Source organism: Lissotriton helveticus, chromosome 6 (assembly GCF_964261635.1).
Source record: "Lissotriton helveticus chromosome 6, aLisHel1.1, whole genome shotgun sequence".
Classification (NCBI taxonomy): domain Eukaryota; kingdom Metazoa; phylum Chordata; class Amphibia; order Caudata; family Salamandridae; genus Lissotriton; species Lissotriton helveticus.
In genome coordinates, this window is record NC_136067.1 from 1,834,830,818 (window position 1) to 1,834,846,341 (window position 15,524).

A 15,524-nucleotide genomic window follows, 5' to 3' on the forward strand; every position below is an offset into this window, starting at 1 on the left:
AGCGAGGAGCGGGACCTATTCCCCTATTGCTCAGGGCTTGTTGGGGGGGGGGAGTTGGGTTTATGGGTAGGTTGAAGGGGATCCATTGGTGTGGCCGCTCTCCGGGCTCCCGTTTGGGGTCAGGAGCTGTCTATACTGCGACAGGTACTTCAGCGTTCTTGAGGTATGGGGGGGTTTGGGGGGGAGAAGTTCTGTGTGTTGCAGGGAGGGTTTGAAGGGGTTTGATCGCACAACAGTTAGGGTGTCTCCACGGTTCTTTTGTCTTTACCTTCGTGGCCTGTCATTGGGTCATTTTCCTTCCTTGGGTTTGAATGGCGAATGCGGAGTCTAGGGCTTTAGGCCTCAGAGCATCTCTTTGTGTCCTGAGTTGGAATGTGCGGGGTGTGCTGGACAAGGTTAAGAGGAGCGCTGTCTTGCGTGAGGCGAAAAGAGAATGCGCCGATGTCCTGTTGTTGCAGGAAACCCACCTACTAGGTAACAAAACACTCTGCCTACAGCGCTTCGGCTATCAACAAGTGTATCATGCGGGATTTGTCAGAGGGTCTCGGGGGGTAGCCATCTTAGTTCACCGGAGGCTCTCCTATGTGCACTCCTCCCAATGGGTTGATCCGCAGGGCAGGTACATATTTATCAGAGGTATGGTGAGAGAGGAGTCCCTGGTGCTGGGTAGTGTGTATGCCCCACCCCCGTTGCAATGGTCATTGGTGGAAAAGTTGTTCACAGTTTGGGCTGATATTCCCGAGACACCGGCAGTAGTTGGGGGGGACTGGAACGATGTCATGGATATGCAGGTAGATAGGTGTTGGCCTGGTGGGGGTCAGACAGCGGGAGGGGCCACAAAACTGGGGGATTTGGTTCGAGGCCTGGACTGGGTAGACACATGGCGCTATTTGCATGCACACGGGCGGGAGTACACCTACCTGTCAGCGGTCCACAAATCCTTCTCTAGACTAGACTATATATTTGTCCCTCGTTTAGCAATAGGTAGGGTGGAGTCGGTGACTGTGTTGCCTAGGGGGCTTTCAGATCACTCCCCAGTTGCCATCGAATTTGCTTTAGATAGGGGGCGGCAGCCGTTTCGATGGCGCCTCTCTACGTGGCACCTACAGGATGAGGAATACCAGAAACACATGCGGGAGGCCATAGCACACTATTGGGTGAAAAATGCTGGATCTGTCTCTGAGGCCGGGACAATGTGGGAGGCCCTGAAGCCCACGCTGCGGGGTGTAGACATTGCATGGTGTGCGGCGGCACGCCGGCAGCGTAAGGCGGCCTTGGTCAGGGCCGCGGCAGAAGTGGAGGCCCTGGAGCGCCGCTGTAGTGTAGGAGGGAACAATCAGGCGGTAGGGCAGCTTCTTTGGGCGCAGCAATCCTATGCGTCGATACTGTTGGACGAGGCGCGGCAGGTGTGGATGGCGATGCGTAGCAGGATTTATCAATGGGGAGACAAGTCGGGGACGATGCTGCACCGTCTCTGCCAAAACGCTTTCCAGGCGCAGACCCTACCGGGACTCCTGGATATGGTGGGGATCCGATTACGGATCCTCGGGAATTAACCGAACGTTTCGCTGCGTATTACGTGACCCAATATGCCCCGAATGAATGCCTACCGGCAGATATGGTGGACACATTTATTGCGGACTTGCCACCACGTGCTGTGACGGATGAGGTACGAGATCGCCTGGAGCTCCCTCTAACGGAAGAAGAGCTTGGACAAGCACTGGGGGAGCTTAACACCGGGAAAGCCATTGGGCCCAACGGGTTCCCTAGTGAATTCTATAAGAGGTATCACCTACTGTTAGGTACACACTATAGAGCTGCGCTGGAGAGGGAGAGGGGTAGCCTCCCCGCAGATTGGCGCCATGCGGAGGTGGTGGTGTTCCATAAACCAGGCAGGCCTCCGGAGCAGCATGCTTCGTACCGCCCCATATCCCTCCTCAATGTTGAAGCTAAGATTTTGGCTAAGGCGTTGGCCAATCGTCTCTTACCCCATATTACAGGGTTGGTGCACCCAGACCAGGCCGGGTTCATGCCCGATAGGGCAACTACGCACAATATACGCAGGGCTCATGTTGCGGTGGCAGCAATACAGGGCACTGGGGTCCAGGCGGCGCTTCTCTTGGCAGATATAGACAGAGCCTTTGATTCCCTGAGCTGGCTTTATTTGTTTGCGCTTTTGCCTCGACTCAACCTGGGACCTCACTTCATATCCTATTTTAAACTTTTATATACAGACCTGACAGCTTCGGTCAGGGTTGCAGGGGCCATATCTTCCAAATTCTCCATCGGGCGCGGCACACGACAGGGATGCCACCTGTCACCGTACCTGTTTGCCCTGGCCATGGAGCCTCTGGCGGCTTGGGTGCGAATAGATGCACAGCTTCACGGTTTTGTGTGGGAGCAGGGCCCGACTGATAAGATCGCTATTTATGCCGATGACGTCCTGTTCTTTCTCACACATATTGACAGGTCGGGGCCGCGTCTACTTGAAATTATGCAGATATTCGGCGAAACCTCCGGGTTGTATCTGAATCCTCGTAAATCGACCCTATGGGTGCCTGGGGGGAGCTCAGATGTTGGGGACTGGGCGTCCACTCTGCAGGTGGCGGTGGGGGGAATCAAGTACTTGGGAGTGTTCATCTCAGCGAGTCCTGCGATATCCTGGGAGCACAACCTGGTACCAGTTTGGGACAGGGTCCGGTCGGAGATGAGGACGTGGTCCCGAATGCCCCTTACTATTTACGGCCGGTCGGCCATCTTTAAAATGGTGGCCTGTGACGGGCTCAGGAGGAAAGGGCAGGAGTCGGGTTCTAGTCAAGGAGGGTTTTATTGATGCAAAAAGAAAGTCAGTACAGGTCTTTCGATGGTGTAGAGGCCGGCGTGGGGATCGGCTCCTGCTCCGTCTTCGACTCGGGACTTGGGCGCCTCGGCTCTCCTCAGTCCCTCCGGGCTCTTCCTCTTCAGGGGCTTGTCGACTTCCGTGGTGACTCTCAGGTAACGATAGCCCAAAAGAAAGAGAAGGGAAGTGTCAGGGCAGTACTCTTGGACGCAACAGTGTTAGGAATGGGGAGTGAGGGAGTTTCCTTAGTGCAGCACACAGGGCTGTCAAACGGTGAGGGGTAGTGCTCAAGGGTAGGGTCACCGGGTTTGAACAGGAATCCCAATCACTCGTCAGGCCCGCCTTTCCTACCAACCCAACCCGCAACTCTCCTCCGTAGCTGGGCTAGCCACGCACCTCCTCCGGGTGAGTGGCTGGGCGAAGCGCCGTGTCGGTGGCCTCCAGGCGTCTCCTCTGTTGACGGTACGTCCCTCTCTCTTCCGCGGGTTTTCTCCTCTGTTCTCTCACTCTTCTCCTCGCTGCTCTCTTCTCTCACCTCCTTCTCCGTCCTCCAGCCTCCGGTGAACAAGCACACCCTCCCGGGCTCAGCTTCCGCATTTGACGCCGCCGCGTCCCTGGAAGGCTCCGCCCACTCGTCCGAGGGCTGCCACTTAAAGGGCCAGTGTTCCCCGTTGTCCTCGGAATCCCTGGCAACCCCGTAATCAAACGAGGGGAGTTCTTTCTGTACGGGGAACAAGCAGGGGGTAAGTGACGACGGTCCCAATGTACAGTCCCTGCATCAGTACCTGGTGGGGGCGGCCGATGCCACCCCGCTACATGGCCCTTCCCCGCTTACTTTACCAACTACAAAATCACCCATACCCGATCTCAACCCAGTGGTTCCGGCAAGTGGATTCGGCACTAGGACAGTTTTTGTGGGCCGGGGGAGCGGTTCGGGTGGCGCTGCGCACCTGTTTTCTGTCCACCTACGATGGGGGCTTGGCAACCTCCGATATCCTTTCATACTATCAGGCCTCTCACCTCTTGGTTCTGAATGAGTGGTGGTATGGAGATAGGGGAGAACCGGCAAATGCCCTGGAGCGTCACCTCATGGGCTCCAATACTTTACATACAGTCCTTTACGCGGCGCAGTTGCGAAAGGGGCTGCCGCCGGCCACCCAGGTGGTTTTTCAAATTTGGAGACAGGTCTTGCGTCGCATGGGATGGTGGGGCCGGCTGACACAGGAGACCCCACTGTGGCACAATGGCCGCCTAGCTGCTCTGGCGTCTCTCCAGGGCTTCAGTGGCTGGGACGACATCTGTATCTCATCCTTGGGGGATGTAATATCAGGAACAACGCTTAAGTCCTTCCAAGATTTGTGTGAGGAGTACGATTTGCACCGGTCCCAGTTCTTTAGATATCTACAGTTCCGCCATGCCATCGCACCGAGTCTTGAGGGTCTTGATTCCCTGCCGGAATTTAGCCCACTGGAGGCCAAAGTTTTTATGGGAGATTTGAAGGAAAAAAAGATTTCCCGCATTTATCGTACACTTGTCATACATTGCTCCAATACACTGACGAAGCTCCGGGAGTCGTGGGAGAGGGATGTAGGGTCACTTGAGGAGGAGGATTGGCGTGAGGCGCTGGCGGCTCCCAGGGGTGCGACTAATCCAATTTAAATACCTGCATGGAGTCTATTTCACGAGGGAAAGGTTGTGGCGAGCGGGCCTTATTGCTTCCCCAGACTGTCTCCGGTGTGGCAGGGAGGTGGAGACACTGATACATACGGTATGGAGCTGTGTTTCACTGGCCAGGTTTTGGAGTGGGTTGTGGGATTGCCTGACAGAGGTCCTAGGGTGGGAGCTTCCACGCACACCGCATTTAGGCTTTCTACATGTTCTGGAAGGGGTGGGGGGCAACATATATAAAAGGCATCTTCTGTTGCTGGGTCTCACCCTGGCCAAGAGGGATGTGGCCAAGACATGGAAAGTCCCCCGGCCTCCCTCAGTCCTGGTGTGGAAGAAGGGATTGGATTTCTGCATGGGGCTGGAACAACCAATTTTCGTAGCTCGCGGGTGCCCATGAAAGCACTACAAGATATGGAAGAGGTGGGCAGAGTATAGGGGACTTTGGCTGGAGCCTCCAGTGGACCGAGAGATGGATCAGGAGGTGGGATAGAAAGGTCACATGGAAGGTATACATGTTATGCTGGACTGCAGTTTGCATTGGAGGACCTGAGAGATGATGTTGTGCGACCGGGGTGGGTGGGATCCGGGTGGGGGGAGTTGGGGGAGGTTTGGGGGTACCGGGGGGGGGGGGGGAAGTTATTCAGTTTGATGAATCATTCGCATCCAAAATGCTGTATAGATTGCTAATTTCTTGATGCTCTATATTTGATGTGCAGTTAACTTCGGAGTGCAGAGTGCTGCAATGTATGTGCAATCTGTCAATAAAATCTGTTTAAAAAAAAAATGACATGGATGGTGGATTGACATGAGCAATCGTCACAAGGAGAGGCTGTCATGGTGCGGCTCCAATTATTCATGTTAGGAAAGCTGGTAAGTCTACGGAATATGCCTAGTCTAAATCTTGTTAATAAAAACCTATCGTACCCTACTGGAACTATTGCTAGATAAGGCGGCATTTTAAAAAACACTTAAGATCATTTGATTTTCTAATACCGTGGGCTTAAAAATTTCAGTTGTCAATCTTGTCATTGCCAACATTGCAATACCTTCTTTTTAGGTCTCGTGACCTATCAATGCGCATGCGCATTGAGAGAAGCGAGACTATAGGGCTTTAAACAAAGTTTACCTAACTGTGGCGATTTGGTGTTGTGCCCGTGCGCTTTTAGGTCAATGCGCAAGCGCATTGACCTAAAATGCGCGTGCACATCATCAAATCGCCATCTGTTCCCAAAGCCACACTCCTCCCACACCTTTGAAGTGAAGCTTAGCTTCAATTCAAAGGCCCCGGCTGCTTCACACCCTCATGCCGCTCTCCCCGCATGCCGCTCTCCCCGCTCCGCCCCCTCCCCTGCCCGCCGTGTGCATTTCTCCCCCCCTCCCCACAGCAATGCCCTCCGTCTTGTTCTCATTCCCTACCACAGCTTCCTTTGACAATGTGTCTTTCTTTATTGTATTAGCTATACTGATTTCCTATGCTTTATGTGCAAACATAAACATGGCCTTGTACCTATGGCAGCATTTGCATTGTGCACGTATGTGCGCTTCTAAGTCGCTTCTTGCGCCAGTATACCCCACACTGCTCTTTTGTTACTTAATTCGCTGCGCCTCACACAGCCTGTGTGTTACAGTCGACAGCCCCCGCCCACCACCTTCCTCATTACTGTGTCTGATTCTTCGTTGCTTCTCTGCATGTTTTTAACAACATGAAGATTTTGGTGCATATCACACTGAAATCTGCACCTACGGGTAGCACTGTACTCTCCCATTAAATTCTGGCAGGTGAATTCTGACGAGATACCCGGTAATTACCAGGTGCGGTAAATACTTAACTCGTAAGTGCGACCCCTGTTCAAACAGGGGTTTGTGCAGGTGTTGGACAGCACCGCTCGCGTCCGTTCCGCTCGTAATCAGAGCTATATTGTCTAGTCCCCAGCTTTTTTTTATTATTTCATTTTTTTTTTTTTTTAAAACCTTTATTGTACAGAAGGCGCTCACAGATACGGCCCTACAACCCATCGGGCCGGCCACCACAATAAATGACATACTAGGCAATACAGGAGTGACAACAGGATTTCTAAATAGCTCATATGAAGGCAAAGGTAACAAGTCTTCGAGCCGCCATCACGGACAGGATAAGAGTAGGTTAATTTTATAATAGAAAAAGGGGGTTTCGCAGGATAATGACAATCTGTAGAGTCCAGAGGGCCGCGGTGGGCCGTGAGCAAGCCGAAGTTTCGAATACAGGAAAAGACCAAAAGAACAGTCACATTTTGGCAAAGGCAGAACGTGAGTCCCACATCAATAACAATCACAATCGCTGCTCAACGCCCTCCCACCACTACCATGACACATAATAGTAAAACAGCGAAAATACGCTTACAAAACTAAAAGCCCTCCGTACAGCAACCCAGGAAAGGAAAAGAAAAATGAGGGGGGGGAAAGGGAAAATAAGGGAGGAAAAGGACATCGAAAAAAAAGGAGGGGGAAAGAGAGGGCGCAGCGTCAGTGCACGCCCCCCATGGCCAACAAAGCACCCAATACTAATTCGGCACAAGGAACTAGTGGCAACAGGAGAAACGGATGCGTAGTAAACCGTTACAGCGGACATATCAAAAGGGCCATGCCAGCACAAACACCCCGGGGGGCGACGCGCCGACACCGCGTCACGAAATTAGGGGATACACAAGAGCCATAGAACAAAAAGAGGAACAAAGGAAGATACTATAAAACAAACCCCCCCACCACCCCGCACAGCCCACCCTGCACCCCTGCAGAAGGCTATGGCCTACCCCCCAGCAGCGTGCCTGTCGCCCTAATTAGAACCCGAAATATAGAAGAAATATAGAAAGAAAGAATCACGTAGATAAAAAGGGGGAGGGGGAAGGGAAAACAGGGAAAAACAGCGGGAGAGGAGCCACAGAATCAAAACCCCTTCGGCTCCCACCCCCCCGCCCGAAAATATTCAGAACCCACGGGAAGATGGTATATACACGGATAAACTCCGGGAACGTTAAGAAGTATCAAACAAAGTCATACAATTATAAACGGATCACCCAACCATACCACAAAATAACAGTCCACAGAGGCAAGATCAGCTCAACCCTGTCCTCGTTTTTCGCGAACTGTAATCGTCCAACGAAGCAGGAACCAGATCACATGGAAACGGAGGTGAATTACAGGGAGTCGAATCACAAATACACTCAAGTCATAGCGATCGCGATACGGATGATCCAGAAAGTACAGTAACCACCTCTGGCAAAGCAGGCACAGTTCCGAAGAGAACACGGAGAAAGCCGGTCCAGCGGCACAGTCACAGGATCTTCGTTCGGCCATGTGAGGCAAAAGAGGAAAAGGAGACCCATCAAGGGCGGTCCAGACGGGATCCGGCTGGCGAACCTCCGGAGCAGACGGAGGGACAGGATGAAGAAGGGCAGCGGACTTCCGCATATCCACACCAACAGCAGCCTCCAGGTCCACGACCCCAAGGAAGGGTCCAGCAGCACACAACAGAGATGAAGCCGCACAAACCGGAGGGGGCCCGGCAGGCCCAGCCAAGGGACCTCTCTCCAGGATAGCGACAGGTGCGGTCACGGGCGCCTCCCAGGAGCGCAGGGCGGCGAGGATGTCGCCAAGTGTAGGCTCACCTGTGCAGTATTCAGAAATCGTGCCGTGCGGCGTATCCGCATCGCTGGTCCCAGCAAGGCCGAGAGTCATGGGGCCGGCCGCCATCTTAGAAGCCCGGCGGGGCCGCTGCAAACACCAACCCCCGCCCGGACACCAACAGGGCCAAATAGGATACCGGCAGCCACCGGCGGAGGTGCCACCAGGGCAGGAAGAGGGGCCACCAGAAGAAGGCGATGCGCCGGCACCCAACACGCCGCCGGCACCGTTCTCCGAGCCCGGGCGGAGGAACTCAAAATGGCCGGGTCGGAGAACAAAGGGGAGAAGAGCCAGATGTACGGTTAACCCCGTCCATGGAGTGCAGCGCCCCAACACCAGGCCGCAGGACCGCCGGACCAGGCCCGGGGGGCCGCAATCGGTCTATTAGCACATCGGCCTCTCCGACCGACTCCACACCACCACCAAGGGCCGGCCACCGCACCCCGTCCAGCCCGGGCGCCGCCAAGGAGTGCCAGGCCCGGCCGCTCCGGAGGCCCCGAAGCAGACAGGGGCGTAACTCAGGATCCGTGACACCCAGGAACCACCGGAGCAAACGGTAAGCGCCTGTGAGGTATCGTCGTTCCACTGCACATCGTAGAATACTTCCCGGGGCAGGATAAAGTACAGGATAGTTGTTGCAGACAGGAGAGTGAACGGAGCCGAGCTAAAACGCGGCCATCTCGGACGCGAGCTTGGCTCCTCCCTCTATTATTTCATTTTTAATATTTCTGTTAGTTCAATTGGCTCCCCTGAATCACATCTAGACTAGAACCACCAGAATGCATTGGTATCATAAATAAAAGACAGGAAGAGTATTTATCCTACACGGAGTCCTTCAGTGAACTGTCAGTTGTGAGAGGTGGTGTCTCTTAAATTTACATGGAACGTTAGTTGACCAAAACTCCTGAAAGTGCTCTCTCATTCCTGGAGCAGTGTATTCACTTTGGCCAATCGCAGTACATTTATCCTCCCTCAAATCTCACTAAACAACCAATCACCTTCCAGATCAGGTCAGACTGGACGTTTTGTTTGCTAAAAAGAGAGCATAAGATTACATAGCGCGGGCTTGGCAAGGCTTCTAACGCCCTCCTGGCCTGACATTTGCACAGACAACTCATATGTGGATGTACGGCCATCTTTATTTACAAGGTAAATTTGAAATTATTTGCTGAAGTCAACAATTCATAGTCTGCATTGACATGTCACAGAATATTTTAAAATATTCAAGATGACACATGAAACTGCTTTGCAATATCGAAGACAGCAGCTGCATCATAACATTCGTGGTCAAGTCGCCATATTGCTCTTAGCACCCATTTTTATTTTTTGGGGGGGAGCAGCGGGAGGCAGTCCTGGGTAGAATTCTTGGTCAGGGCTTCCAAGTTTTTAACCTACTTATGTGTAACATTTGCATGTTTGCATTATGTGTGACATAACAATGTATTTTGTGTGACACTTCGAGTGACACTTCATCACAAATTGCCTTATTGGCATGAAGCAGAGAATCAGTCGTAGCAGTGTAAAATGTGGCCCTCAGCAGCACATTCAATTACATTCAGGCAGTGTAATTGCTTCAAGCAGGCCCAGCAACAGGCTCAGCAGTGAAATGGCAGCTGGAAGGGCGCATAAAGCTGGCTGACTGCTCCACGCGTACTCCGCTTTACCAATTTCTTGCAGGAGAATCTCATTCATGCCCGGTGACTCTTTGCACTGTCTCATCTGGTGCACTGGATGAATAATGAAACAAAAAGGACTACAGAGACCAAAATGCAAATAAAACAAGCAATAGGTGTCACCTTTGACTAAGTTAAAGCCATTTGCTTTGCTAATGGTATTGTATAGCAAAGAAAATGGCTTTAACTTAATAAAAGGCGAGACCTATTGCATTTTTAATGCTTGTTTAAATTCCTTCCTATTGATTGCAGGGATTCGGGACCAGTAAAATACTCCGGATGACCCAGATTCTGCATAAAATTATAAACATAATAAATCCATGGGATCCTTAGTACTTTTTCCAATTTTAAAATATCCCTATTTAATATGAGTTCTTCTTTAGTCCATACTCGATGCCACAATAAAACTGGCTCAAGTTTAATATTGTCAGACAAATACATTAAACCCAATTCGGTGTGGCAGATGTTGTTCTGGGTGCCGACAATAGATATTTATATATACACCCAAATATGAGAAGGGTTTTGTTGTTTCAATCTTTTGGTCCGCAATAAACATTTCACAACGTTTTTTCATCCCCGAAACACATCTCATGACATAAGTCTTGGAAGTGTTCACTGATAGTCCTAAATCGTACATAAAATCATTAAAACTCTCAGTAGACCTACTTGTGTACTATCATGTTTTGATTTGTTACCTTTCTCTCAAATTGTAAAGCGCTCTTTTATCCTTCGGTATCAAGTTTGCGCTATATAAAACTTCATAAATAAATAAATAAATAGACAGTAAAACCGCGTTGTTGGCATATAAAAGAGCAGGAATAGAACGACCATTAATCTTAGGGTAGTCAACGTTTTGCTCAAGTAATGTGCCCTCAAGATCATTTATGTACAAATTAAAAAGAAAGGGTGCAAGGGCACATCCTTGGCGGACTCCCCCTGCGTATTGGGATTGGAGTTGTGCACCCACCCTTAACATCAAAACAGACTCGCGTTTGAGCATTACAATAAAACAGTCTTAAAAAGTGGATAATTTGATGATCCACGCCTATCTTTTCTAGAATCTCCCAAAGTTTAATGTGTCTTACCGAGTCAAAAGCAGCTGTCCGGTCTACTAAAGCTAGAAACAAGTTACCATTTTTTACACGGACATATTTTCCCACCAATAGGGCAAGGTTGAGAGTCAGCTCAATGGTGCCCACTCCTTCATGGAAGCTGTACTGTAAATCAGAAAGGATTCTATTGTCAGATGCCCACGCTTTTAATCTTACTAAAATTACATGACCTAGAATTTTTGTCATTGAGTCTAATAACTAGATGGGCCTGTAGCATCTAGGATCTTGGCGGTTTCCCTTTTTAAAAACGGGGACTGTAATTGACTGTCCAAGTTGCTGGAAATTAAACATGGCAACTGGCATTCGCTACTTGCGTAATGATTGGGCCCCATAGAGATAGGTTTGATTTAAAAAGATTGAGATTCTTTGTGAGGCTTCAAGGAAGGACCCGAATGTAATACCCTTCAATGATTTTGTTTAAATCTCCATAGCTGCCAGTTTTCAGATTGCTTATGTGTGACATTTCCGTTATTACAGTACACTTATGAGTGACATTCAACTACCTTATAGTGACACTTATCACACGTAAAACCAAGCAATGAAGCGCATAGAAGCAAATATCAGAAATTGCACTCTTTTAAGCAAAGTGAACCGCTAATATATCTTGAAAGTGCTGCAAAACCTCTGGAATGGACGGTTATCTGTTTATAACATTAAATCCGTACATGCCATGCTGCAGCCTATCAAGGGCTTTAAGGGGGATGAAAAAACTGGGTGGTCTCTCATAGGGTTTTGACCGATGTAGTTAAGGGCGTGGCTTAAAGACGCGTAATCTATAAATCTGTCCTTAGCATAGTGTGTCGCCCGATTGGTATTTTGCAGCTTTTGTCCATTCATCCAGATATATAATAAAAGAAGGAACATTACACCTGCAACAAGCCAGGCCTAATGGCTTTGTCAAAGGCTGTTAGTTACATAAGATAAATAAGCAACTATGGCTACCATGTATATAATATTGAAAATGCTTCCGTTCTAAAATGATGAGATTGTGAAAGAGCTAAAACGAGTCTCTTTGAAGGTACCTCAAAGGCAGTGAAGGGTGGTACTGCTAGAGAGTTGAGATTTATTGTTTCACCCTGAAGGTCAGGGCAAAAATGGAGAGCCCGATAGAGACCCGTCTCGGCACCTGCTTTTGAGAACTGCCGGTGCTGGGCACTGGCAGGACCCGGCCCACTTAAAGCCCTGAGCCTATCATGGTGTACTACAATTTTATGACCATGGGCATTTTCATAGTGCTTTCAGTTCCAGACTACGAATTCGTAGCACTATAATACAGAACTCACTATTCCCCATAGCGCCAACCAGGATTCAATTCTGTTTCTCTGTGGTTAGACACCAAATCTTTGCAGGGATTGCATTAAACAATGGACATTTCATAACATTAACATAAAGAATGCATTTTACATCAATTTCTTTAACTCGTATTTAACTTGTTTAATCTTTCATGTAGGTGTCTGGCTATTTTGTATTCAGTTATCTGAAGTTAAAAGACCAACAAAAAAGTTATGGAAATCGATTTTCTTCTTTCCGATTTGTTGTGAGACCTAGGCTGCACTGGCTGCTCCAGCAGTCAGAATTAAAGCCAATTATTACTTTGTGACCTCTGCCTCTTCAAATTGAAACAGATAGTTAAGACTGAGTTTAGTGTAAGGCATAGGAGCAGCATATATCATGAGATACTAACAACTTGGCCTTTACACCTATATGGAGCTGAAAATTGCCAAACATCATTAATGGCAATTACAACATAAATACCTTTCATTATGTGTGTAAACATGCAGGCTACAGACTCCCCTTAGGCTGCAGAGAGTTAACAAGGCAAATTGGACCAAGTAAGTAATTTATACATTAAACTTTGAATTATGTGGCCGAAACGGGTAAAACTAATTTATTTCACCTTGAAAAAACATGGAAGCTTCTCATCTGATTCAAAATGTTCTATTCTCTTTAGGAATGTTCTTGCAGAAACCAGAATGAGGAATACTTACACATCCCCACACAAGCTTTGTACTCCTCAGCAACTTCATCTGTGGGAGTCACAGAGTGGATTTTTGGATCATTGCTTTGCAGTTATGTTATGTTAGGGTGCATTTGTAAAGCGCTAATCACCAAAGGTCTCTAAGCGCTACAGCATGGGTCAGACAGGCCAGAGTCCTTTCACGCAACTACACTCAACATGGAGCAGTGTTGGCATGTCCGAACGCCTCTGTGAACAGCATCGTCTTGAGTCTCCTCCGGAACTGAAGTAGTCTGCCTTCCTTATGCATACCATCCAGTAGCTTGTTCCAAATCTGGGGGATGGTATCTGAAAAAGCCTGGCCTCCTAAAGTGGCTCTATTGAAATGTGGGCAAGCGAGGAAGCTAGCTTGCGACGAACGAAGATAACGTCCAGGCGCATAGGGCTTCAAGCGGTCTTTGATGTATTTGGGTGCTTCGCCAAACTGGGATTTATGTGCAATGCACAGACCCTTGAAACTAACCCTTTGCTTAATGGGTAACCAATGCAGCTGTTGCAACAGGGGGGTGGCATGCGCTCTTCGAGGCAATTTGTAGATCAACCTCGCTGCGTCATTCATGACCACCTGGAGTTTCCCCAAGAACTTTCCGGGGAGACCAATGTATAAAGCATTGCCGTAATCAAGGCGGGATAGGATTAATGCAGTCAGCACCGTCTGCATGGTAGCGGGTGACAACAAGATTGACAATTTCCGGAGCTGCCGCATCAGTCCGATGCAGCTTCCCACTACGGCAGACACCTGGGTCTTTAGGGTCAGTCCAGTGTCCGGCCTAATGCCCAAACTCTTCACGGTTGGCACAGGTATTGGAGTGGTGCCCAGCTCTTGGGTATCATCAATTGGTGGAGGGAGAGAGAGTAGAGATCCTTTCAATCTCCTTTCAATAATTATAAATCAATGTGGAAAGGATCACTGGTCCTGCATAACCAAGGTCTGCAGGTGGATCGGTAGGTGTCTCCCAAATAAAAGACCCTCATACACGTGTTTTTTCAGAGTCGTGTAGCGGTATATGATGTGTCCCCGCTTCTTGTAACACGTGTCCGTGCGTAATCCTTGGGTCAGTTTTTGTTTGCACCCTCTGCCAGGAGGTTGTACCATTGGTTAAAACAGTAGTGATGGTGAATAGGTGAGATAGTGCTATAAAGGTGTTCTAAAATACCCGGACAGCCAGAGGTTCAACTTGAATATTTCTGGATTCGGGTAGAAGATTAAGGCGTGTCGCTATGGAATTATTTAGGAATTCTAGCGCACTAAACTTGTGAGGTTAAAAGTGGTCGACATGTTTAGCCAACACGCCGCCGGCACCGTTCTCCGAGCCCGGGCGGAGGAACTCAAAATGGCCGGGTCGGAGAACAAAGGGGAGAAGAGCCAGATGTACGGTTAACCCCGTCCATGGAGTGCAGCGCCCCAACACCAGGCCGCAGGACCGCCGGACCAGGCCCGGGGGGCCGCAATCGGTCTATTAGCACATCGGCCTCTCCGACCGACTCCACACCACCACCAAGGGCCGGCCACCGCACCCCGTCCAGCCCGGGCGCCGCCAAGGAGTGCCAGGCCCGGCCGCTCCGGAGGCCCCGAAGCAGACAGGGGCGTAACTCAGGATCCGTGACACCCAGGAACCACCGGAGCAAACGGTAAGCGCCTGTGAGGTATCGTCGTTCCACTGCACATCGTAGAATACTTCCCGGGGCAGGATAAAGTACAGGATAGTTGTTGCAGACAGGAGAGTGAACGGAGCCGAGCTAAAACGCGGCCATCTCGGACGCGAGCTTGGCTCCTCCCTCTATTATTTCATTTTTAATATTTCTGTTAGTTCAATTGGCTCCCCTGAATCACATCTAGACTAGAACCACCAGAATGCATTGGTATCATAAATAAAAGACAGGAAGAGTATTTATCCTACACGGAGTCCTTCAGTGAACTGTCAGTTGTGAGAGGTGGTGTCTCTTAAATTTACATGGAACGTTAGTTGACCAAAACTCCTGAAAGTGCTCTCTCATTCCTGGAGCAGTGTATTCACTTTGGCCAATCGCAGTACATTTATCCTCCCTCAAATCTCACTAAACAACCAATCACCTTCCAGATCAGGTCAGACTGGACGTTTTGTTTGCTAAAAAGAGAGCATAAGATTACATAGCGCGGGCTTGGCAAGGCTTCTAACGCCCTCCTGGCCTGACATTTGCACAGACAACTCATATGTGGATGTACGGCCATCTTTATTTACAAGGTAAATTTGAAATTATTTGCTGAAGTCAACAATTCATAGTCTGCATTGACATGTCACAGAATATTTTAAAATATTCAAGATGACACATGAAACTGCTTTGCAATATCGAAGACAGCAGCTGCATCATAACATTCGTGGTCAAGTCGCCATATTGCTCTTAGCACCCATTTTTATTTTTTGGGGGGGAGCAGCGGGAGGCAGTCCTGGGTAGAATTCTTGGTCAGGGCTTCCAAGTTTTTAACCTACTTATGTGTAACATTTGCATGTTTGCATTATGTGTGACATAACAATGTATTTTGTGTGACACTTCGAGTGACACTTCATCACAAA